Raw genomic sequence first — 6,230 nt, 5'->3', positions numbered from 1 at the left:
GTCGATTAATTCAACCGGTTTGCCTGTAGATTCGACTGATATTCTAGGCACTATGCGGTATGAAATGTATGGTATGCTATGTAGAGATGCAATATCTATGATAAATGTATTGAATCAGCGATTCAGGGTCAAAATTGGGGTGTGACAATTGCCCCTATTTAATTATCTTCAACGTGAGAATATGAAGCAGTACACTCTTCATATGATCATAGTGGAAGATAGTTAAATACTAAGAAGACCCGGATTTTGATCCTGAATCCCTATGACATGAAATGATATGATATGCGCTGATGCAAGACTCTCTCCTGTTTTATTTTGATCTGCTAGGGATATGATCAAACATAAGATAAACCCTAGCAGGATGCTTTATGATGGATGCAGAATGAAATAAAGATCTATGGAGAATGATGTAGACATATAGTAAAGGCGACCCACATAAAATAAAAAATGAGGATAGAAATTCACTAGAGATAACAATCCTACTAGAAGAAAGACAACTGAGAAATGTGCACAAAGATTTTACCAACAGGTTCATGCATGACCTGACAAAGCCGGAATATTCAAAGAGTGCTCAATTAACAGGTTCAATACATGACCTTCCATCATTAGGGAACATACAAAGAATGTTTGAACAACTGGTTCAGACATTGATCTGATGACAACCTGAATATATAGGAAAGTTTAGTCAACAAGTTCATACATGACCTAACAACACTGGAAAAAATCAAAGAATCCCATCAATATGTTCATACATGACCTGACCATTGGAATATTCAAAGAGTTTCAATAACAGGTTCGAACATGACCTGACAATGTTGGGGGATATCAAAAGGTTCCATCAACAAGTTCAAACATGACCTGACAATACTAGAAAATATACAAAGAAAATTCCATCAACAGGCTCTTACATGACCTGACAGCATTGGAAAACTTAAAGCGTTTCAACAACAGGTTCATACATGACCTGACAATGCTAGAAAATCAAGGAAAGTTTAATCAATAGGTTCATACATGACCTGACATTTGGGTATTCAAAGAAAGTTTCGTCCACAAGTTCAGACATGACCTGACAACACTTGGGAAAATTCAAAGAAAGTATATCCATAGGTTCATGCATGACCTGACAATTCTAGAGGTTTCACAGAGATTCTAACAACATGTTCATACGTGACCTGAAACCACTAGAAAACCCAAAGAAAACTTCAACAACAGGTTCGTACATGACCTGACACTATTGGAAAATAAACAAATCAAGTTTCATCAACAAGTTCGTACATGACCTGGCACTTTAGAATACATCTGAAAGTTCTGGAGATTTCTAATAGGGAACTTATGCAAAACAAAGATAAGCGGGAGTCTTCTTAAAAGTAGATCATCCACGCAAGAGGCTACGATGATTCTTTACAAAGAAATCAAACAAAACCAACATCATTGGAGTTTTCTAACACGAAAAATCTCCAAGCTTCTGGGAATTCCTTAATATGATGAGTCATACATGACTTTCACGGAACCATCAGGAAATACAGGGTAATCAAACTCTCTGTACGTGCCAACAACAATTAGACTTTGACCGTAAAGAATGGATTACAACCAACTTGTAACGAATTTTTCCAACAACAATTGGACTTTCACCGTAAGCAATGGATTACAACCAGCTTTTAACAGATTGGTGCCAACAACAATTGGACTTTGAACGTAAGTAATGGATTACAACTAGCTTTTAACGGATTTTGCCAACAACAATTGGACTTTTGACCGTAAGCAATGGATTACAACCAGCTTTTAACGGATTTTGCCAACAACAATTGGAATTTTGACCGTAAGCAATGGATTACAACCAGCTTTTAACGGATTTTGCCAACAACAATTGGACTTTGACCGTAAGAAATGGATTACAACAAACTTTTAACGGATTTTGCCAACAACAATTGGACTTGACTGAGGGTAATAGTAAAATAATTACTGGCTACAACGGACTTTGCCAGCAACAATTGGACTTGATAAAAGTCATTAGTAAAACAATTACCAACTACAACGGAGTTTTCCAGTAACAACTAGACTTGAAATGATGTTGGCGACAACCAAACTTCAGATACCAATTATAATTGTATTTACAAACGGAGTGACAATGATGCCAACGACAATTGGGTTTAAAATGAGTTCTAGTAACAACTGAGCTTGGAATAATGCTAGTGACAGTTGGATTTTAGGAGACACCAATGAGCCTTGAAATAATGTCAGGGAATGGCATAGGGGTTCTGGAAGTGCGTCAGAACAAAAATGACATGTCCAAGAATTCATCGGAGAGTAAAAGAAATGAATTCTATAAATGCATCAATATTACAAGTGCTATTCTGGAAATACATCTGAATATAGACACATCCGGTAATACATCGAGGAAATTCTGGAAATACATCAGAGTACATAAACATCTGGTAATACATCGAGGAAATTCTGGAAATACATCAGAATACAGTCACATCTAGTAATACATCGAGGAAATTCTAGAAATAAATCAAAATACAGTCACATCCGAGAATACATCAGATAGGTAGGGAAACATCTGGAAATACAACACAAAAATTTGAAATCAAAATTTATTGATATGAATGGGTGAAATATAGTGAGCGGGTCAATGATAAGAACACAATGATGATCTAGTCACTCACAGTGTGCAAGATGATGTGGTCAAATGATTAACAAATATCGTTTGGAGTCAGGTTAACGCAACTTTGCTGTTATATGCTTTCAAAATAGACTCTACCTCAATTAGGTCTTTTAAGGATTGTAACGTGGTCTAGTTCACGGTTTTTTTGAAACAAAAGGATATAAGGCTCAAAATTTATTTTTACCCACCTCTTCTTCTTGATGATCTCCAGTTCCTATGTTCAATTAATTCAATACACGCATTCGACTTTGAAGGTGCGAAAGTGAAAATGAGGATTCAAGATGAGATTTTCTTGAAATGGCAGTCACTTTATTTTGTTTTTGTTGAGGATTTAATGACCTCTTTTGATTTATTTATTTTATCCCTAATTTTTCCTGGACCACTTCTTTAAAGCTTTCGGTCCACCGGGATGCCCTAACTTTTGCCTAAGTCATTTTGTGGTATTTGACTTAGCGGGCTTTTTCTGTTTTTTTTAAAGGTGTTGACTGCCACATTATTGGTGGATGAGGATCAACCAACACTAATTTTAGCTTTTCTCAGCTTCTTTGACACTTCAACATGTGCGCGAAGGATAACATGTGGTTGAACCTAATTGGAGGGTGTACATATGGACGAATTTTTTTTGAAAGATCGAATGCACGGTCAAACTATCTGAACACAACTACCCTGCCCCAGGTTAAGATTAAGGGTTTTAGATCCGAAATAAACACCAACTTCTAGGCTCAAAATGGTTGACTAGGGATTAACTCCTTATCTCTTCAGTGTTTGGGAATTTGAAACAATGCCTTACATCATCGACAAGGTTCTACTCAAAAGCATACCACAACAATTTCAGGTGTTTCGTTTTCATCATCCTCCTTCCAATCTTTGTTAACACAACGATTTGATAAACAAAAGTGAATGAGAGGAGTATTTTTGTTTTTAAAATGAATGAAAAACGAGTGAATACGAATGGATTAATTCAAAAGATGCATAAACATTTCATTAATCTTACCAATTCAAAGAAAACAACAATGCTTAAAAGCAATCAACAATCAACATGCGAGGAAACTACAAAAGAAATGCTGAAATAACCAAATGATTGCCAGCTTTAGGGAATGACTTCTTCAAACTTGATCCATTAACTTGTGGGGACACCCCTTGTGACCTTCTCACTTACCCGGTCGATGGGTTAACGTTTACCACCAAGCTTCCTTCTTGAAAGGCTATGTACCCGTTGTCAATCAACTGTTGTACTTTGGCTTTGAAAGCGTTGCAGTCTTCGGTTGAATGCCCTTCAGATCCGGCATGATATCCGAATTGCACATTTGGGTCATACCCGGGTGGGTAAGGTTGTGGAACCGGCTTAAGAGACTTGGCAACCACCAACGAGTTTTGAATCAGAGGTTGTAGGAGTTGGCTATATGTCATGAGGATTGGATGACGAGGATCATTTCTTCTTTCCAAGTTATTTTGAGGTCTATGCTGATTTTGATATCTCAGGCCTTGGGCTTGTTGATTTGGATGAGGAGCAAACCAGGATTGTTTGTAATGAAGACCAAAAGGTAGCGTTTGCTGGTACGGCACTTCGGGCATTGCTAACTGCTCATTTTCAGCCACTTGAAGGTTGGGATCAACAAACTTTTTGATATTGGCACGACGATCTTCAAATTCTTTTCCTTCAATCTGATCGTTGGATGCAACCCCCTTGGATCCACTACTCACTTCTCCTTTGCTTCCGTTGCCATGGGTCGTGACATTAGAAATCCAAGGAGATATCTCAATTCTCTTATCGGGAAATGATGATATCTCATTAGCCACCTCCCTGACTTCTTCCTTGTGGTACAAAACCTTGAGGGGTTTCTGAGGTCCTTTGCCTTTCTCGCTACTTGGCCCAGAAATTAAGATGTATGTACCCGAGCTTTCCTCCTTGAGTGTTGGTGACCTTATGTCAATCAATCTTTGCAGCTTGAGCTTAAAACTCTTGCATTCCTCGATGGAGTGCCCCATTGTTCCAGTATGGTATCCGCACTTGACCTTCGGGTGATCTTCTTCAAAGACTAAGCTCTTTTTGTTAATCAGTTCTCGTACTAAGGCTTTCAGCGCTAAGCAAGAATCCAGGACATGTCCCACTGCCCCTTTATGGGATTCACATGTTGCATTTGGATTGTACCATGGCAGATATGGTGATGTAGGTGTGAGAGCTCGAGGGGTCACCAAAGCATTCTGGATCAGCTGTGGGTAGAGCTTGCTATATGGCACTGGAATCAGGTCGTTGTGATTTTTGTTCCCCTTATTCTGATTCTGATTTTTGTTCCGAACCTGTCTTCGGTGATTTTGAGGAGGAATATCTAGAGGATGTTGATGATGAAATCCTGAGGGAGGGCCATATGCCGGTAGATGAGGAGTTGCCACATAGAATTTCCCTTGACTTGGGGTAATATCAGATGGATGTGGAGCAGTAGCTCCCTCTATTGAAACAATAGGTATGGCATGACCCTCTTTTCTCAATAAGGCTTGCAGGGTTTCCACGACCCATCTCATTCGGCTCTTCAAAAGATTGAGTTCCTCCTTCAATGCTTCTTGACTTTTCCTTAGCTCGTCCATCATCTCTTGAGACATGGTTCTTCGTTCTAGACGCGTGTTGGGAATCACTTTGCTGATCAAAGACAAAGGACGAATGGGTTTTTTGTATTTTGTATGGAAAATGACATGCATTCTGATGAGATGCAGATGCAATGGAATGTGAATAAATGCAATGCAAGCCATGTATATTTGTTTTTTTCAATACACGGGTTCAAAAGTCTGAGGTACTGATGAATTTGATTGCTTTCCAAGAATAGGTTCTCACCGGGTATGATCTAGGGTTTCAAAAAAGTTCCTAGAGTCATGGATCCATTAGACTGTTTGCTGCCTATGGCAACTTACTTGTCAGGCATCAACTCCATCCAAAGAATCTACTCTAAGTGAGGTTCTCGCATCGATCCAACGAGAAATTCATCTCGCAGACCCACACTACGCAACCATCTTTCCTAGTTGGCCAAAGGATTAAGGTTCTACAAATGGTCCTCAGAGTCATGGATCCATTAGAAAATATCGAAGCTTACGGCAACTTACTTGCCGGGAAACAACATCCTCCCAAGGATCTACTCTAAGTAAGGTTCTCGCACTGACCCAACGAGAAATTCATCTCGCGGACCCGCACTATTCAACCTCGTCCTATCTTATGTTTTTACTCGAGACTCGGGTAAAAAGTCTTTCCCTCGAGGTTTGGAATCAGAGTATCCAAGTACCAAAGCATAATGGAACCAATACAACTGATTATATTAATATGACAATAAAGATAGCAAAAACAATAAAGAAAAGCCACACAAGTAAACAAACAAAGGCACAGAAATGACCTAACTAGGCTTGACTCACTTAGGGAAACAACATTTTCCCCAGCAGAGTCGCCATCTGTCGCACCTCGAAAAATGAGAACACGACTTAAGCGAAGCGCAATCGCATGCTCGCATGATGGACTGAACAGAGTCGCCACCGAACTTTATTTATTTCTAAAAAGGAAAGGGGAAATATCGATAAA

This window comes from Lathyrus oleraceus, chromosome 7 (genome assembly GCF_024323335.1).
Source record: "Lathyrus oleraceus cultivar Zhongwan6 chromosome 7, CAAS_Psat_ZW6_1.0, whole genome shotgun sequence".
Classification (NCBI taxonomy): Eukaryota; Viridiplantae; Streptophyta; class Magnoliopsida; order Fabales; family Fabaceae; genus Lathyrus; species Lathyrus oleraceus.
The sequence above is the reverse complement of the archived record's forward strand: the minus strand, read 5'-3'. Positions refer to the sequence as shown.